Source organism: Canis lupus, chromosome 38, assembly GCF_048164855.1.
Source record: "Canis lupus baileyi chromosome 38, mCanLup2.hap1, whole genome shotgun sequence".
Classification (NCBI taxonomy): domain Eukaryota; kingdom Metazoa; phylum Chordata; class Mammalia; order Carnivora; family Canidae; genus Canis; species Canis lupus.
Genome location: NC_132875.1, coordinates 14,796,573 through 14,817,456, shown reverse-complemented (window position 1 = coordinate 14,817,456; position 20,884 = coordinate 14,796,573). Strand labels below are relative to the sequence as shown.

Genomic DNA, 20,884 nt, shown 5'->3' with positions numbered 1-20,884 from the left:
AAACAAATTTTAGTAAATATAAATATGGAAAGCCTTTATGAAGAAAACTTTTTAAATATCAAGATGTTTATCATTTCTGTAACATATTAGCTTAGTATCATAGATTTTTTTTAAAAAGTTAATTTGATCCGAAAAAAATGCCTACAACATGCAAAAATACCAGAGCAACTATGAAGAAAATAATGACGGGCTTTTGGCCATTCTTTATTTTGAAAGAACTATCACAAATCTACATGTATTAAAATATGATCTTATGTAGGAATATTCAGACAGTTAAATGCAATATATTATTTTTTGAAATATTATTGTAATTACATTTGGAATTTTTACATGATAAAAAAATTAAGCATTTTTAAATTATTAAGAAATTGATAGGTTATTTAACTAAATGTTTGCAATAACTGGTTAGCATTTGGAGATAAATAAGAATGCCTCTTTACTTAATTTTTAAAACTCAAACCAAGTTCAACAGGCAAAATGCTTGAAATATTAAAATTAAACCACGTAACAAAGAATGGTGAATGAATATTTTGTCAACTTGGAATAGGAAGATCTTCCTAAACAAATCTCATCAGGTTTCAAAACCAAGAAGCCATGAAAGAAAATATAATTTTGAGTATTCCCAAACAATAATATCTATTTAATGAAAGATATCATATATAGTGAAAGAAAGATGAAAATTCAATGAAATTTAAAAAAAAGAAAATTCAATGAAATATTTTTGACACATTTGAAAAAGGCTGGTTTCTTTACTAAAGAGATATTGCAATACAGCAAAAAAAGGATTGATCAAAAATAGAATACAACTGACAGGTAACAATGAAAAAGATGAACCTCTCTCATAATCCAAGATACGTAAATAAAAGCAATGATAAGATACTATTTTAGTCATATTGAAAAATTATAAAATCTAAGTGACTCTCAGAATGTGATAATAAGGACTGATGCAAGTTAAAAAGTCAGAATCCTCGCATCCTATTGGTTAAAGTTTAATCAATACTGTCATTTGGGAGAATAGTTTGGGCTTATCCATCATTTTTTTTTTTGTAATATAAATCACTTTGTCCCTCAATTCTACTCCCTAAATAGATGATACTTAATTTTCCAAAAGTGTGTCACAAAGCTTTCCCTTACAAATTTTTTGGAAATATGTTTTAAAAGTGAAATGATTGAAATGCCTACCAGTATGCAACTGGTTTAATAAAATTCATCATTATTATACAAATCTCAGATTAGAGTATAAAAGAATGGACAAGAAGTATGTGTTCTGAAATGGGGAGATTCCAAGATACATGCAATTTATTTATTTATTTTTGATACATTGCAATTTAAAACAATAAAAGTGGGACAATTATATCACAAAAAATTTTGAAAAGACAAAAGTAATTCTTGACAATGGCTTAATCTAAAGAATAAAACAAGGTGGTGATGAGGATGGATTATGAAATAATATATTTCTTTAAAGTAGTAGATTTGAAAAAAAAAATTAAGCAGCAAAACCAGAACAAATATATATTATACATTGCTATCTTACTTCCCCATTTAAAATTGCAGTTTCCCCAAAGCCTACTCCTGTATCCCATTGGAACTCTCCTCTTTACCTTTTTCCCCATATCTTCTCACATGCAAATTGTTATAAAATTTGCTTATTTCCACTAATTTTGTTTACATGACCTAGAAAATGTCTGCCATATACAAACATGCTATAAATGGCAGATAAATGATGCATGTCACTCACTCCACACCTCTGAACCATTTTACATTTTACAACCTTGACTGTAAGATCTTGAATAAGCTGCTTCAGTTTCTATCTCCAAAATCCAATCTGAGCTACTTCCTTTTATTTTTATTATTTTTATAGAATATCTTTTTTTAAAGTTTTACTTATTTATTTATTTTTGAGTAAACTTTCTATCCAACCTGGGGCTCGAACTGATGATCCCAAGATCGAGTCCCATCCTCCTTTCACTGAGTCAGCCAGGTGCCCCTGAGATACTTCCCTTTAACTGTCCAGGTTTTAGCTATACTGCCTCTCTCTTTTTTTTTCTTAAGTGTTGATATCTTTTTCTTACCTAAAGGCATTTACATATTCAATTCTTTCTGCCTGGAATATTCTCCTTCCCACTTATCACCTGTTTTTGTTCCATTCATCTTTCATATAACAGTTTAAATATAACTTTCTTAGAAAAGATTTTTCTGGTCAGTTTGTGCTTTGATCCCCCCCCCCCACCCCGTCTTAGCAGTCAAGTATTTCACTTCAGAGATTTGAGCATATTTTCAAATTATAATTTTTTTATGGTTGCTGTCTTTCCCATATTACATTGTTATCTCCATAAAAGCTCTTAAAAAATCATTCTACATTCATATTCTGGTGTAGTGACTCCCACATAACATTTTCAATAAATGCCTGTTAATCAATAAATTAAAATGTTACATTTTTAAATCATTTCTTTTCAATGCCAAGTATAACAGTGCCTGATATATGAAGTAGAGTCAGTACATATTTTTGAATAAACGACTTTATTTCATTCAGCCATTATTGTTATTCGTATATCTTTCCAGGTTAAGGTTGAATTTCATCTTATCCAGTTAAGCCAAATGATGGACATACAAGTGATAACATAATGGTAATATTAATATCTCAATTTATCAACCATTATCTAAGTTCCAGAACATGAACCAATTGCTGTAAATATTTCATCTCATTTAAATGCCATACTTATCCAATGATACAGATGTCAACCTCATTTTTTTTAGTATTTACTTATTTATTTATTCATCCATCCATTCATTCATTCATTTGTTTATTTGAGAAAAGGCTAATGAGAACATGAGCTGGGGGAGGGGCAAAAGGAGAGCGAGAAGCACACTCCCCGCTGAGCAGGGAGCCAATGTGGGCTAGACCCCAGGACTCTGGGATCATAACTAGATCCAAAGGCAAGCTCTCAAACAAATGAGCCAGCCAGGCACCCCTCAAATTAATTTTATTTATTTATTATTTTTTAAAAATATTTTATTTACTTATTCATGAGAGACACACACAGAGAGGCAGAGACCTAGGCAGAAGGAGAAGCAGACTCCACGCAGGAAGGCTGAGATGGGACTCATCCCGGGACTCCAGGATCAAGCCCTGGGTCAGAGACATCTAGATGCTCAACTGCTGAGCCACCCACGTTTCCACTCAAACTCATTTTAAACAACAAATTTGTTTAACAAACTTAAATAGCTTGTCTCTATTTATATTCTAGAAAGTAGCAGAGCTGGTTCTGCTTTAAGAGCCAAAATCTGTGTTGATCTACAAATCCATGCCTTTCTTCTTTTCTTTTTTTTTCTTTTTTGAAGATTCTATTTATTTACTTGACAGAGAAACAGAGCAAGAGCAGGGGGAGAGGCAGGCAGAGGGAGAAGTAGTATCCCTACTGAGCAGAGACCCTGACATGGGGATCCATCTCAGGACCTTGGGATCATGACCTACATTGAAGGCAGACACTTAACCAACTGAACCTCCTAGGCGCCTTGACTTTTTATTTTTTTGTTGGAAACTATCACTTGCAGTGTTTCGCTCTAAATGGCCAGACTTTAGTTATCTTTTGTGTCTTCTTTTACATCATTAAAAAAAAAAAAAATTAGGGATCCCTGGGTGGCGCAGCGGTTTGGCGCCTGCCTTTGGCCCAGGGTGCGATCCTGGAGACCCGGGATCGAATCCCACGTCGGGCTCCCGGTGCATGGAGCCTGCTCCTCCCTCTGCTTGTGTCTCTGCCTCTCTCTCTCTCTGTAGCTATCATAAATAAATAAAAAAAATTAAAAAAAAATTCTATCACATGGAATTATTACCAACAATGAAAGACAGAAATTGAAAAACATAATTCAGATTCTTAAATGAACTATAGATCAACATGAACTAAAAAGACAGGAACAAACAATGTAGAGTCATCACCAGTATGTAAGGTAAGTGGAGAAAGGTGAATCCATGAAAAATTCCCATAAAACTGGGAAACATTTTTATAGAGGTAAGAAGTACATAGGGGAATGTTGAAAGAAACCAAAAGATGAGATTTTGCTAGATGAATGCACACTTAGAATTATGAGATGATGTCATAATAAATATTTTTGATAGCTAGGTTGTTACCGATGATCCCATCTGTTTCTTCAGAAAGATGGGGGCAGATACTTTGTTTGGGACATTAGGGTGTATATATAAAATGAGAAAAAACAGACTGTAAATGAAGAAGACTACAAGCACTGTGACACATCAAAGAAGCAATTTTAGATGGTAAAAGGAGAAAAGACAAAGAGGTTATTTTATTTTAAGAACCTTAATGTTTCATATTGAAGATAGGGAATTCAATGCTCATAGAAATAAACAAAAGAAAATGAAAAGATTACGATCCATAAGAGAGAGTGAACTCACTTGATAGAGCATATTCTCAGAGAATGAATGAGGAAATATGCCTCCAAACAGGGGTGGATTATCCTTGGATGGAGAAAAGGACACCTCTTGCTTGATAGAGTGTGAAAGGATACTAAGACAAGAAGGTTCATCTTTGTAAGTGAAATAGAGAGAATTTGATGTGTTTTGTTGATTTATCTTTTCTTCTAAAATAAAACTCAAGATCATGTGCTGACAGCAAGATGACAGTTGGATTTGTGAAATCTTTCATAATTCCAGAGATCACTGGAAAGACTGGAAACATATAGCAGGCTATTGTGTAATCTTCTGGTATGAACTGGATTTGGAACTCATGAAGATAATTGTATAAAGTATCTACATATGTACTTTTACACTAGCGGATTACCAAATTCTGGAAATAGAAATGGAGAAGGGTCGATGGATTCTGGGGCTGAATTTTGGAGGACAATTGTGAAGGAACCCCTAGGGAAGTGGGGAGGGTTGATATTGGAAGACCAGTTGATTGAAATGATCAATAATCATCCTATCAATTTGGTATTTTATTTTATCTGCATTAATCCTATGGGACCTTCTGACCCTTAAATATTTGATTTTGGTTACTTCCTAATGGTTACTATCAATACATTTCCTTCCAAATATACCTCCTAATCAATGACCCATTACTTATACACTCACTGTCAACTAATTAACTTCCGCATGCAGTGTTCTTTCCCTGAAATTTGTATTCCGGATGTTAGAAATGTTTAGACAATCATAAAGAGTAGAGATACCATAAATCTGTGAACTTTACATCAGGAACAGCACAGTAATCTCCTATGTCCCTCCTAGACACATTTCTTTCTTATTCTTTATGGTAACAATTGCAAGTTTTCTGATATTCATTAAACTCCGTTTATATATATATATATATATATATATATATATATACACACACATGTTGAATGAGTAGTATATACATATATATAATTTCACATGCAAATTTCTCAGGAAATCTGGCAGGAGAGACACTTTATTTTTTTTATTTTTTATTTTTTATTTATTTATTTTTTTTAGGAGAGACACTTTAAAAACAAATCAGTTTTGGGGCACTCAGGTGGTTCAGTTGGTTAAGAGTCTGCCTTTGTCTCAGGTCAAGATCCTTGGGTCCTGAGATTGAGGTCCTAGGATGAAGCCTGGTGTCAGGCTCCCTGCTCAGTTGGGAGTCTGCTTCTCTCTCTGCCGCTTCCCCTGCTTGTACTCTCCTTCTCCCTCTTTCTCAAATAAATAAATAAAAATGTTTTAAAAAACAAATCTGTTTTATCAAAGTATAGTAAGTGCTCTCAATACAAAAGGACAATATAATGTAGGGGCACATAGCAGAAGCAACTAACACAGAAGTGGAAAGTGGGGGAAAATAAATAAAATCTACACTGAGCTTTAAGTGATTGGAATATTGTTCACCTTGCTAAAGAGTAGAGAATGTCAGATGATTCTAAACAGAGCTGAAGTCACCAACATCAGAGCTACCATGATGGACTAGGAAGAAAAACTTTGTGCTGCAGGAAAGCATGTCATGGGAACTGGGGAAAACCTGTAGGAAGAATGTATTTGGGAGAACTTCTCTGCAAAGGACAAATGAGCAATATGCATATTTTGATGAAATTGGGTAGCCAGATAGTGGAGAAAGCCAGGTTTGTAGAAAGAGAAATGTCCAAATTTATATGAGAGTGAAATGTCTGTACGAGAGTTTTCATATGGTCTGCTCTGGCATAGTACGGTGTGGTAAGTGTGCAGCTTGAGTTTTTTTGTTTTTTTTTTGTTTGTTTGTTTGTTTGTTTTTTTTTGCAGCTGTTGTTATGGTTATGAACAATGCTCAAAATGACAAAAATAATGGACAGGTAAGGTTTTGAACAGTACAGAAAAATATAAAGAAGAAATAAAAATCACGTGTCCTTCTACCAGACAGAGCTGCCTACACTTAGTATTTTTTTTTAAGATTTTATTTATTTATTCATGAGAGACACAGAGAGAGGCAGACACACAGGCAGAGGGAGAAGCAGGCTCCCCACAAGGAGCCCTATGTGGGTCTGAATCTCCGACCTTGGGATCACGCCCTGAATCAAAGACAAAGGCTCAACTACTGAGCCACACAGGTGTCCCTACACTTGATATTTTAATGTTTCTTTCCATTAATTTTCTACACATATGTGAAGGTGTCATTTGACACAATAAGGATCACATCTATTGATGTAGCCAGTAGCCCCCAGAAACTCTTGTTCTTTTTTTTATTTTTAAGGTTTTATTTATTTATTCATGAGACACACAGAGAGAGGCAGAGACATAGGCAGAGGGAGAATCAGGCCCCATGGAGGAGCCCGATCCGATGCAGGACTCCATCCCGAGACTCCAGAACCACGCCTTGAGCCAATGGCAAGAAGCTCAACCACTGAACCACCCAGACATCCCAAAACTCTTGTTTCTAAATTTTACCAAAGGTAGAGGATTTTTAAAAAGGTCTAGTCTTTTTAGCTTCGCGTATGTGCAAATTTTATGCAGTGATTAAGAGAAACAATTTCAGATTGATCCTAATTTCAGCATATTTCTACCTAGAAGTGATCTCCTAATGCAATTTCCTCAGATACACTCTCCTGGAGATGAATATCCTAAGTATGGTTCAAATATATTTTCATAAAAGGGCACTTAGGGCTGCTTTGGAAATTACTATGATAATTGCCAAAATATTTGACCACTTAAAATCTCTTGATGAAATTATCCTAATCACATTCCTCACTGCTTATGCTGTCACTCTTTCCTGCTCTTCTGCTCTGTCACTAGTCTGTCCTCTTTCAGCCTGGACAAAAGTGAAAATGAAATTTCACAGGCAATATAGCATCTATCCTTTTTTCTAGTAAGTACAATTTAAAAGTGTAAAGTACATAAGAGAAATATGTGTCCTCCACTGATAAACACAGACTGTGTGAAAGTGTCTCTGCTGCTTTTGGCATCCTAAATGATTTTAGTTATAAGGAGGAAAACAAGCAAACAAACAGAATCTGCTTTAGAATAACAGATTTTGATTGAAATCAGACATACTCTTGTGATTTGGCAATTTGTCTAATTTCACATATGCTCTGCTTCCACATCTGTAAAATGGATTTAATAGTTCACATTAGAGAAGTGTTTTGAAAATAAATAGGAGATACTGTCTTTACAGTGTATGGTATATACTAGGAGCCAAAAAATACAACTTCATTTCCATTTCCTTCAATTTATGATCTTTAAAATCTACATTTTATTTATTTATTTTTATTTGTTTGTTTGTTTATTTATTTATTTATTTATTTTTTAATCTACATTTTAAAACCCATTCTTTAGAGTAGCCCAGGTGGCTCAGCGGTTTAGCGCTGCCTTCAGCCCACGGCGTGATCCTGGAGACCCGGGATCAAGTCCCACATTGGGCTCCCTGCATGGGGCCTGCTTCTCCCTCTGCCTGTGTCTCTGCCCCTCTCTCTCTCTGTGTCTCTCATGAATAAATAAATAAAATCTATTTTAAAAAATTTAAATCCCATTTTTAAAAATTGAAATGTAATGGACATATAATGTTATATTGGTTGCAGGCGTAAAACATTAGTAATTCAGTATTTGTGTACAATGCACATGAGCTCAGCACCATGAGTCTAGTTACTATTTATTACTGTACAAAGTTAATATAATTTTATGGACTTCATTCCCCAGGCTGTACAAAACATTCCCTCCCCTCTGACAACCACCACCCTGTTCTCCGTATCTATGAGTCTGGGTTTTATCTGGTTTTGTTTTTTAGATTCCACTCATAAGTGAAATCATGTGGCATATGTAGCATATGATTTTGCTAACTGACTCATTTCAGTTAGCAAAATACCTTCAAGGTCCACTCATGTTGTCACAAATAGCAAGATTTTATTCTTTTTTTTATGTTTAAATACATGCATTGATCACTAACTGGATGTCTTTTTTTTTTTTTTTCATGGATAACTTTGATAATTTCAATTACTTGATAAAGTAAGATACCAGGTGTATTGTTTTAACAGGCAGTACAACAGGTTAGAGCTATTTTACTTAAAATATATATCTTTAAAATGTACTATAATTTGATACAGGTTTCTATGTTACTGAATACAATAGTATCGTTACTATTCTAAGTTAGAAATGACTTTATGTAAACTTCTTAATGACTTGTGATTATTTCACCCTGAAAATGAGAAAAGTTAAAATAATTTTCAGTGTGGTCAAAGGAGTTTTGACAGACTATATTATGATTTCCTTTCCTTGAGGACTGAGAGAAGAAAGTAATATCATGCATAATATTAAGTCATTTGCATATTTTAAAATATACAATAGTCCAGAAATAACCTCCTATAGGCCAATATGACTTGGCTAAAATATCTGTTTCTTTAAAATAACAAATTCTAAAAATAAAATAAAATAAAATAAAATAAAATAAAATAAAATACCAAATTCTATCTGCTTAAGACTGATGTGGTAATTGAGCTAGAAGTAATTAAACTTCTAGTCTTATGATCAGGGCTTTGAAGAGGAAAAAATCAATATGTTTGATGTAGTCAGTTTCAAATGCATCAGATTAGGGAAGAGTCCCATCAGCAGTAGCTGTTGTCCTCAAGTGCAGGGAGAAGGTGAGGGAAGGATATTGTAGACCAATTTTCTCATCCTGGATACACGGTAAAATGATTTGTGAAGCTTTAAGATTATCAGTATGTCATCACCAGTAATATTGGTGATTTAATTACTCTGGAACTGGGAGGATCATCCATATATTTAGGACAGCTTAACAAGCAACTGCAAGGGGCAACTTAGTTTGAGAATCATTGGCTTACAGGAAACAAGTTAGAAGGACTCTCAGCCAGAGACTGCCATAATCTACTTCTTTTTGGAGATGCTATTTTTTGAGGTGTTATCCCACTATCTTCCACAAAATATTAACCAAACAAAAAGACCACAGATTAAAGATTGGGGCTGTAAATAGATACATTGCTTTAATTTCCTTTCTAAAAGCACACATTGGGCATGCTATTTATCTCTCCCCCCTTTCTGAATTGCTTTATGTACTTATATTATATTAATAGACTTGAAATAACTAGTTTATATTTTTTGTGGTTATCAAAAACAATGATAAAGGAACTTACAACCTTAGATCTATGAGACTGCGCAATGGTAATTCCTCAACTGCCATTAAAAGTATTATGTTTGTGGAATGCCCGGGTGGTTCAGTGGTTTAGTGCCTGCCTTTGACCCAGGGCATGATCTTGGAGTCCCGGCATCAAGTCCCACATTGGGCTTCCTGCATGGAGCCTGATTCTCCCTCTGTCTATGTCTCTGCCTCTCTCTGTGTCTCTCATGAATAAATAAATAAAATCTTTTTTAAAAAAGGTATTATGTTTGTTATTAAGTACCATAAAGTAATAAACATAGGAGACTATAGTGTAACACAGTAGTCTATTCTTTTTTCTTCTTTTTTGTTTTATTTTTTAGTCTATACTTTTTTAAATAAAGACTATGAACAATACAAATTATATAAGCAAATTTTTAAAGCTCTATGTTTGAGGTTTTCTACACAAAAGCTAGCCATACCTAAATAGTATATTTGAATGTTTTGCATGGTACACAAGTCATTGCATTAATTTTCTTTCTCCAATTAGCAAGTTATTGGTCTGATGCTTTGCAGTAACAATTATAGCCCAAAAGAACCTTACTTGTTAGGCCTTCATATATGTTATCAACATCTGTTAATTACCACCAGACTCTTTCTATACCTACTGTTATTATAACAGTAAATCATGTTACAATCTGTTCTAACTCTACAAGATTATTAGTTCCTAATTATCATTTGGGCAATTTAGTGGGAAAGTGATTAAGTTAAAGGGAAAAAAAGAGAAACAATCACCAAGACTTTGAGGATGCAGGGAAATTTATTGTATAGTAGAAGACTGTAGGGAGATGTGAAAACAGGAGATTTAATCTGAAGAAATTAAATACAAAGAAAGAGATAATTAGATCTGAAGTATATATAAATGATATGATGGCTATTAGAAAGATCTGGGACATAGAATTCAGCAATATTTTTGGCTAACTGGATTGGGGGACTGGTAAGGGAGATGTTTACGTTATTTTCAAGTTTCTAATTGGTAGAATTATATGGATAATATCCTGCATCTTCTATAATTATTCCTTTTATATTAATAAGTAAACATGTTGAATTATTTGTCATACAATATCTCATGAATATAATCTAGATAAGATTAACCATACACATATCTGTGTTACTTTTCAACTAATAAACTATAACAATAAAATAGTTGAAATAGCAAGAGGGAAATACAGCAGCTTAGTATGGAAATACTTCTAGTACAATATAGTTTAGGATTACAATACTTTAATCATAATATATTTCAGGGCTAATTGACACCCGTAGTTAAAAGGCTTTTTTAAAGATTTAGCTGAGATATGAAGTTAAGAGAATTGAAGAGTAAGATTTGAGAGACTTGAATACTGGGGAGTCTTCCCAAAATACAGATACTTTTGGTGAAGATTCAGAGGAATTGGGTAAATTAAAAGAATTCTGAAAAAATGATGGAAGAAAACTTTTCAATCACAAAGTTTCAGTTGCATTAAAAAAAGTACATAAGAGATTTTCTTGGCTCAAATTTTGATAAGCAGTAGGTGTTTCTGTGGAAATCTATTTATAGCAGAGCTGCATATTTGAAAAAATGGGAACAAATTGTTCTTATTAGAGCTATGCTCCTTTCTTAATATCTCTATAACAAAAGAATTATTGGTGATCTATATAAAATAGATTTATTTCATCCTTTAATTACATTTTAAGAAGTTCACTTATAAGTACTCAGGAGATAAATGCATACACATAAGAAATATTAATGCATGCTACAAAAATTCAAAATTTAATCTCTGCTACAATAAAAATGCTGGTAAGTAGTACATTTCATATAGATAGTTGGTGTTATTTTTTGTTTGTTTGTTAATTCTTATTTATGTGTTTTGTTTTATTTGGATAAATTTAATACAGAGACTATATTTGGTGAATAAAATTTGGTGAATTTTGACAAATTTAAACAAGTCTGTAAGCAAAAATACAATTAAGAGATAGAATATGTGCCTTCCCCAGAAAATGTAATCATGTTCCCTTCAAGTTAGTTTTATCATCCAGTGGCAAACATTATTTTTATTTCCATCAGATTTTGCTTATCCATCAGTTTCACGTAAGTAGAATTATACAGCATATGTTGTTTATATGTCAGTCTTTTTACATTTAACATGATGCTTTTGAAAATCAATGTTGTTGTGAGAATCAGTAGATTTATTCCATTGTACAATATACAATGATACGTTCACCACTTACCTGTTAAGAATGTTCCTTTTTATTTCTAATTTGCTAATTTTTTATGATATGAATAGGTGTTGAATATTTCAAGCAATTTCACTGCATCACTGAGATAACAGTTTTTTTTTTCTGTCCAATCTAATAATTTTCGTTGATTGACTGAATTTTAAATGATGAATGAATTCTGCACTCCTGGTACAAATCACACTTGGTCATGTTGTATTATACTTTTTACAGAGTGCTGAATTCTAGCAAACATATGTAAAGAAATAATACCTATTTTACATAAATTTTCCAGAAATTAGAAGAGGATGGAGTATTCCTTAACTCATTATACAAGGACATCATTATCCTTATACTAAAACCAGACAGTCATTACAAGAAAAGAAACTATAGACTAATATTTTTCATGAACATAGACACAAATGTTTTTAACTTTATTTTATAGCATACCAAATTAATAATATTCAAGATGCAAAATACACCATGATCAAGTACTGTTTTTCCCAGGAATGCAAGGTTGGTTTATCATGATAGGCTGAATTTCCCACCTAAATGTTAGTGTCTGAATCCCTGGAATCTGTGCATATGTTAACTTACATGGTCAAAGAGATTTTGCAGATGTGATTAAGTAAGGCATAATGAGATGGGAAGATTATCCTGAATTATCCAAGTGGCCCTTAAATTTAAAAACAAGTATCCTTATAAGGGAAGTAAAGAAAGATTTAATTTCAGAATAGGACTGTCAGACTAATACAGCATGAGAAAGACTCTATCAGTTGCTTCTGATTTTGAAGATGGAGAAAGAGGCCATGAGCGAAAGTAATAAAGGTGGTCTTTAGAAGCAGGAAGATACAAGGAAACAGATTTACCCTTAGAGCTGCCAGCAGGAACAAAGGCCTGAAGATATTTTGGTTTTAACACAGTGAGATCCATTTCAGACTTCAACCTCCAGGATCTAAGAAAGTAACATTTATGTTGTTTTAACACAGAATTGTGTTGTTTTAAAATGAAGTTTGGGGAAGTTTGTTGGAGTAATAACAGGAAATCACATTAATAGACTAAGAAAAAATATATTTTTATCTAAGAGATGCAGAAACATTTGAGTGTACTGCAAAAACAAAATAAGACCCCAAACAGCAAACATTCATATTTATTTAAATAGTTTTTTTTTTCCTTTATGTTTGGAATAGAACAAGGAAGTTGGCCTTGAGCATATTTATTCAGAATTGCAACAGTATAATAAGGTCAAGAAAGGGGGTGGGGGAAAAAGGCAGACTTCCAGTTAAATAAATAAATTATTCTGATGTGATGTAGAGCATAGTAATTATAGTTAGAATATTGTATTGCATATTCAAAAGTTGCTAAGGGAGTAGATCTTAAAAGTCCTTATCATACACACACACACACACACACACATTTGTAGACTATGCATGGTGATGTTAACTAAACCTATTGTGGTGTTCATTTTGCAATGTATGCAAATGCCAAATCATTATATTGTACATTGCCAAATCATTATATTGTACATCTGAAACTAATATAATGTTCTGTATATCAATTATTCCTGGACAAAAAAAGAAAAAAATGCAATAAGATAGAAAACAAAATAAATATATGTATTTTTGCAGTTATCATGATTATGTGTCTAAAAAGATCCTAACAAATCCATAATGAGCTAGTAGCAAGGTCATAGAGTTTAGCAAGTTTTCACAATACAAAGTCATAATGGAAAAACTAATAGATATTGCATACTTAAAATGGATGCTTTTTATTTATGTAAATTATACACAGAGTTGATTTAAAAAGCATTATTATGTAAGGTACTTGGGGCAAGTATTTAGTGTTACTTGAAAATTCACAAGTCCTGTATAAAATAAGTCTAATAATATTAATTTATAAACATCCCTAATCCACTATAGTTTGTGCATTCAAGGAAGAAAAAACATTAGAATCCACATTCTTTAGAGGCAACAGAGTAGAATTAGGGAAAAATAAACTAATATTTTTAGTATATGCCAGATACTGTGATGACACTTAAAGAAATTATCTTATTCAATATGGAACAGGGAAAATTACTAAAGTTTATACCATTCACTGGCACCTACCTCAGCCATGAAAGACCAGAAGAACAATGTGTACAAGAATTAATGAAGATCACCATTGTTCTATGCCAAATACCCCTATTTTAGACTCCATCACTGCTCTCTCTGAATTTTCTAAACTATTACAAGTAAATGCTTTTTACAATTTGAAAATGGTTAATAACCAAACTAAGTAATTCATCATTCAGGAATAGTTATAGGATTAAGAATTTTGGGATTAAGAAATTTCCAATTTGGGACGCGTCGGTGGCTTGGTGGTTGAGCGTTGCCTTCGGCTCAGGGCATGATCCAGGGGTCAGGGATCGAGTCTCGCATCGGGGTCCTCCTAGGGAGCCTGCTTCTCCCTCTACCTATGTCTCTGCCTCTTTCTCTGTGTGTCTCTCATGAATAAATAAATAAAATATTAAAAAAAAGAAATTTCCATATTTATTCAAGGATAGCAAAAACATTTTTCTAGTTTATTGAGAAGTAATTGATATACATCACTGCATAAATTTAAGGTGTACGGCATGATAGTTTCATTACATGTATTTTGAAATGATTATCACAATAGGTTTAGCTAACATCCATTACCTTATATGGATAAAATATAAAAAAAGGAAAAGAAAAAATAAAAAGAAATCCTGGGACATCTAGGTGGCTTAGTGGTTGAGCATCTGCCTTTGGCTCAGGGCATGATCCTAGGATCCTGGGATCAAGTTCCACATCAAGGTCTCTGTACCGAGCCTGCTTTATCTCTGCTTATGTCTCTGCCTCTCTGTGTCTTTCATGAAAAAATAAATAAAATATTTTAAAAAAGAGAAAGAGAAAAAAGAAAAAAAGAAATTCTACTTCTGATGAGAACTCTTAGGATTTACTCTCTTAGCCACTTTTCTATATATAATGCAGCACTATTAACTATAGTCATCATGTTGTACATTAAATCCCTAGTGTTTATTTATCTTATGACTGGGAAGGATAAACACCTTTACTTTCTTTTCAGAAATGTAATGTCAAAGGAAAGGGGAAAAAAGTTGTAAAAAATAAGATATGGATGTATGCTTTAGTTTTGTATTGTTCAGTAAATGTTCCAATGCCAATGTTAGCCCATTCTTAATGTGGTTTCCCTCAGTTCCATTGCAATTTAATTCATTATGCTTTTATTTCTTATTCAGGGACACTAACCATGTTAGGTGTTTGCTGGTTCTTACAATTCAGATTTTTCTTAATGGAGTCAGAAATGTGACTTGTATTTAATAACATCTGGGATTTGCATTTCAGGAAGTACAACTACACTGTTGCTAGGGGATACCATAGATGTGTATGATTCTGGGTGTATTTGCATATTTTACTTTAATATTTTATTGCTTTTTGAAGACAATGCTAGAGTTATAAATGAAAGAACATATACTATTTGTCCAACATAAATTCTGTTGTTATGTGAATTATTTTATAACAGAGAAAAAAATGTTTTACTGGTATAGCACAGGAACGATGATGATACATAAATTCATAGGAATTCAGTAAGTTGATCTACAATTGTCATTTTTGATAGTAAAGTATTTTCCTCTTTATATCAAAGGCGAGTATCAAAGCCAGTCACTTTCTGAATAGTGTTATTTAATGAATTTCTTAGTCAATGAGATATGTGGATATAGGATGAAGATTTTCTCTTCACTGACCCTTTATGAATACATTTATCATGCTTCTGTAGGTCTAATATTATTTGATATGAAATCTAGGATTAAATTGATCCTCAATATATGCTCTGAAAAGAAAGGAAGGCTTATCTTGATCATTATATTCAAGTATATTGTTATATTTGTAGAATAAATTTCAAAGTAAAGGATGGTCCAGAAGAAGACAGGAAAAGCCCATATTTCACTTTTTCACGTTACATATTATAAGTCTGTATATCTGCTGGGAGATTATTCTCCATGTCTCTGGCATTTCTACAGTTCTAGACATTAACACCTTTAAAAGCTAGAGAGAGTATCTCCATATAGACAAGTGAGCAGATTTTACATATGTGTGGCGATAGTCCGGGTCAAGTCCCCTTCCTTGTTCTAGATCTAGAGGTTTGCTTATATTCCAGGAAAAATAAAATAAAACAAAATAAAACGTTTCTCATAGGCAAAGTGTGGGCAAGTTTGTCAGCAGTTTCTGGTTAAGATTGGGTTCCCTAAACTGAGTATTTATGAACTGTGACACAAATCACTGCGTATTCAGCATTTACCCAGGCACTTTCTGTGTTATTCCCATGCTTGAAAGACAAAAGAATCCAATGTGAACATGAAGCTCATGTTCTCATAAGTGCCATGAGTAATATTCTGCCTAAATCCAATTAATCTCATTGTTTTCTTTTTAATAGATAACTGTATCTATTAATACGTATGTGTGTATACATATATAAATACATACACATATGTGTATCTTATGCATATTTAAAAATTAAAAATATCTTATAGAAGTTAACAAAAATCCCAGATTTGACAATTTAAAGCAATAGTTTGAATGAGCACAGCTTAAATTCTAGGAGTATAATTGAACAAAGCAAGAATTATACTGCACTGAAGTATAACTTCAAATACCACACACTTAAAATTATAAAAGGCAAGCATATCACAAAAATAAAAGAATTCCTAAGCAATTATCAGTTAGAGAATAAAAGCATTAGTAGTGGATCTGAATTTTTTTTTTAAATTTTCTTCAGAGACAGACCAGGGGGAAAAAAGTGGTCCAATAAAACTCCCTTCAAAATATGTTATTGATAAAACTCACAATTAAAGTATTAATGGTATTTAAAAGTGAAAGAGTCCTTACCTATGGAATACATTTTATAGAATATACCTATTCTCCCTAGAACTTTTATGGTAAACAAATCTGTAACATACAGATTTATTTGTGGTTCTTTGCAAATTATTTTTAAACAGTGCAATTATTAGTGTATAAAATGGAAGAGGTTTCTTAAATGAAATATTTCTCTTTGTATGAAGTATCTTTTGTTAACCTCACATGTAAATGGTAATCCACATCTCGTACTAATGTGGCAAGAAAGGAATAAGGAGACTGAGTTGGCTGTTACCGACTTACTTTGATTTTACCTCTACTTCATAATTACGCATCCTCAAAATCATTAGTAATACATGATATTGGGTAAATGTTCATTTTAGATTACAAATGATTTATCTCAGAACTAAAACAGATTATTTTTTCAAAATTCAGAATACCTAAAACTAATAATTTTGAGAAAACTGTAACAACTCATAACAAAAGAGATTACTTGTTAAATGCAAAAGCCCTTTGGTCACAGCACTTGAGTTTCAACTCAGCACTTCTACTCAGAGATTCTATGACCTTGAGCAACATGAGAAAAAACAAAATATTATAGTATTCAGGGTCCACTTAGAAAACAGAAACCACACTAAGCATTTTTAGAGAGAGAGAATTTAATGTTAAGAATTGTTTTCAAGTTTTGGACAACTGAAAGAGATACTGAATATTGAAGTAACATGGAAATTAGTAACTCCTAGAAAGAATCATGGCCAAATTAGGAGAAAAAATGAAGTGTGAGTTGGAGTTATAAGAACCGAGGCATTTGGCGAAAGGCTCTGTGGTTCTAAAACCTAGATCTTTGAGGATGTGTTTCTGATGTTGGCACCTGTAAAGGCTAAGAATAGGGTTGTTTCTGGGAGGAGCAAGCAAAGCTGGAGAGTAGAATCAACTTTCCATACTCACATGGAGTATTCCTAAGGCAAAACTGAGGAGAACTCTAAGAAAACAGGAAGAAGCATATCCCTTCCTACATTCTCCTGTCTTTTAGTTTCTCTAAAGTGCCCCATATTTGCAAAATTTCATAGAGAACCAACTGTTAAAGTTTAAACCAGCTTGCATAGCCTAGCTCTAGAATCACAGAGTATAAAAGGGTGGATTTGGTGTTTATAGGCAATAATAGCTTAGTGATTTGTACAAATTTCTATCTTATATCATTGTTATAATGAAGAAATGAGTTTAATGTAAAAATCTGGCTCACATTAAACAGTTAATGATTGCCTTCAATTACTAAAGTATATAGTTAAAATTTAATCAAAGGAAAATTAAAACTAGGCAAGAAATCCTAATCGAGAAAAAAAAAAAGAAATGAGCACAATGAAATCCATAATCCTATTCCTCTTGACAATTGAATCTGTAATACTTTGAACAATGTTTGACATTCAACAAGTGTTCAAGAAATATGTGTTGACTAAATAATTTTTGAAAACATTACACACATTCATTATCTATTGCTATGTAACAAAGTATTCAAAACTTAACGTTTAAAATAAAACCTTTTTCTTCCATAATATCTGTAGGAAAGGAGTCAAATAATTATTTTATCTGAGTAGTTCTGGATCAAAATCTCTACATCAGTTTGTTAGCTGGATATGCAAGCACCTCAAAGTCTGTCTAGGGGTAAATTTACTTCCAGATTCAAATGGCTATTGGAAGTCTTCAAAAGATCTGCTTCAGAGTTCACTCATGGTTGTTAGAAGGAATTTATTCAATGGAGTTGAAAACTTATGCCCAAAAAGAAATTTGCACATTGGATGTTTATTGCAGCTTTATTCATAATTGCCAAATTAGAAACAACCAAGCTGTCCTTTGGTATCTGAATAGATAATAAACTATGTACATCTAGACAATAGAATACTATTTAGTGCAAAAAGAAATGAGTTATCAGTACATGAAAAGTCATGGAAGAATACAACTGCCCATTACAAAGTGAAAGTAATGAATCTAAAAAAACTACATACTGCATGATTCCAACTACATGACATTTGGAAAAGGCAAAACTGTGGAGAGAGTAAAAATATAGAGGTCACCAGGTTTGAGTTGGGGGCGTGGAGGGATGAATAGATAGAGCACAAAGGATATTTGGTGTATATCTGTATGGTATTGTAATGATGGATACATATCATTATATATAAATCAATAAACAACAATTTAACATTCCATGGAAAGTTAAAACCAAAAGTGAACTGTAATATAAAATTTGGACTTTGAATGATTATGGTGTTTCACTTTAGGATTCATCAGCTCTAAAAAATGTACCACTCTAGTTGTTAATGTTAATAATGGAAAAGGCCAGGTATGTGTGAAGGCAGGAGGTATTTGGGAAATCTCTGTACTTTCTCCTCAATTTTGCTATGAACCCGAAACTTTTCCAAAAGATTATCATAATAAAAAAGATTAAATAAAATCGTTCTGGAAAAACATTTCTATATACATTATTTTACTATAATAATGCATATCTTAAAATAATATTTTACCTGGCATATAGTTATGCAGTTAATTAAGTTTTTATCCTTACCTATTTTTCGTGTAATACTGATATTTTTTTCTCTGACAAATGTATTTTTCTTTTCAACAATTTTTCTAGTTTAAAAAAGTAGTTGTCTGAGATTTAATTTAGTGTTCTATCTGGGGTTCCTTTCTTAGTCCATTCTTGTAACTAATTTTTTTAAAAAGATACTCCAAACAAGCATAAATAAACATTGTACTACCCTATAACCACCAGGGAAAACATTTGAAATCTGTAATATTCCTTTATAAATTAAGGAATCTCATAAAAACAGTTACTGGTATCTCCTGCTGCCATTGAAAATTCAATGGTTGTTGATTATAATTTTATAACATATTTAATTTAAAGTTAGTTTTGTATAGCCAATGTGGTGTTCTGAATTTCAGCACAAAGGGCTAAAGTGGGTAGCTAACATTGATAATTCAATTCAATTTTCCCATTTGCACAATTTATTTGCTCACTTCATTTCAAAGTTTCATGTCACTATAGACAATTGGTATAATTAAGTTTATGTTAAGATCACTTGACTATCTTACCTATATTCATCCAAAATATACGTATGTGGTATCTTGCCAGATCACTTTGCTTCAAATCGCAATAAATTTTCATAATTGCAAAGTAATTGGGTAAATGAAAGACAGATTAGAATTATATTTTGTATAGAAAGCGTTAGTTTCATACATAAGCATATTCTGCAGTTTTAGCAAAAATTACTTTTTTTAATATCTGAGCTGAAATATAATTATCGCTAAAACTACACAAATATTAAAATTGAAGATTAGCATGGCCCCTGCATAAGAATGACATGCAAATTCATGAAGCAGTCCATATTTTGTGTGGTTCCCCAGTGAACCCTTTGCAGATTAACTTGGGAAAAAAATGATATGATTGAAAGTACGATGTGAGACACTGAATAAAGAAATTATGATATTTAACTAGAAAAATATTCTTGTAAAGCCAACTGTGATATGTGAATGAAGCCGAGTTACACTTGAAAAAAATAATACTACATTTACATTTTTAGGAACTGAAAATAGAATATTTATATGTAAGTTAGAAAATATTATACAATACTTGATTTTTTTCCTTAAATCTTGAAATTTGCCCTTGTCCAATCTGGATAAATTTGTTTTCTGAAATTTTCAAATTAAATTTACAGTGTCTAGAAGTCTTGTTTGGTTCTACTAGAGAGAAATTTTATGCTTGTGTTAGGGAAAGCTTATAGGTGTGCTTCCCAACTCATTGTTCAGTAAATACATTGATTTGTCAAATGTAGTATCATGATTTAAAAAAAAAGAATGAAAAATTCACTATTGCAAAAGTACAATAGTTGGTTAGAAATAAATGGATGCCAACGTTTTCTTTCTAGCTTGTATTCAAGATGTGGTTGACTGAATTATTGATTCTGATTTTTCACTCCACAGTAGGGTATTAAACATCCAAACACTTACCATGGCCTCATGATGGCAGATTGCATTTCCTCACCTCTTGACTCTGGGCTTGACCAGATTATTTGTTTTGGTCAATTTAATGTCGATGAGAGTAAAAGGGACTTCAAATGCACTTATATGCTTGGATTGCATTCTTGATCTCTGTTATTATGAGAAGACTGTCTTTTTAGTCTTTTCTAATCTTTTTTCTCTTATTAACATAATGAAGATATCTTCCAATAT

At 32.4% G+C, this 20,884-nt stretch overlaps 1 pseudogene; it reads left to right on the top strand.

Annotated features, from left to right (window-relative positions):
- The first annotated feature begins 19,948 nt into the window (after positions 1-19,948).
- LOC140627078 (U6 spliceosomal RNA) lies at positions 19,949-20,046 on the top strand (annotated as a pseudogene).
- The last annotated feature ends 838 nt before the right edge of the window (positions 20,047-20,884 follow it).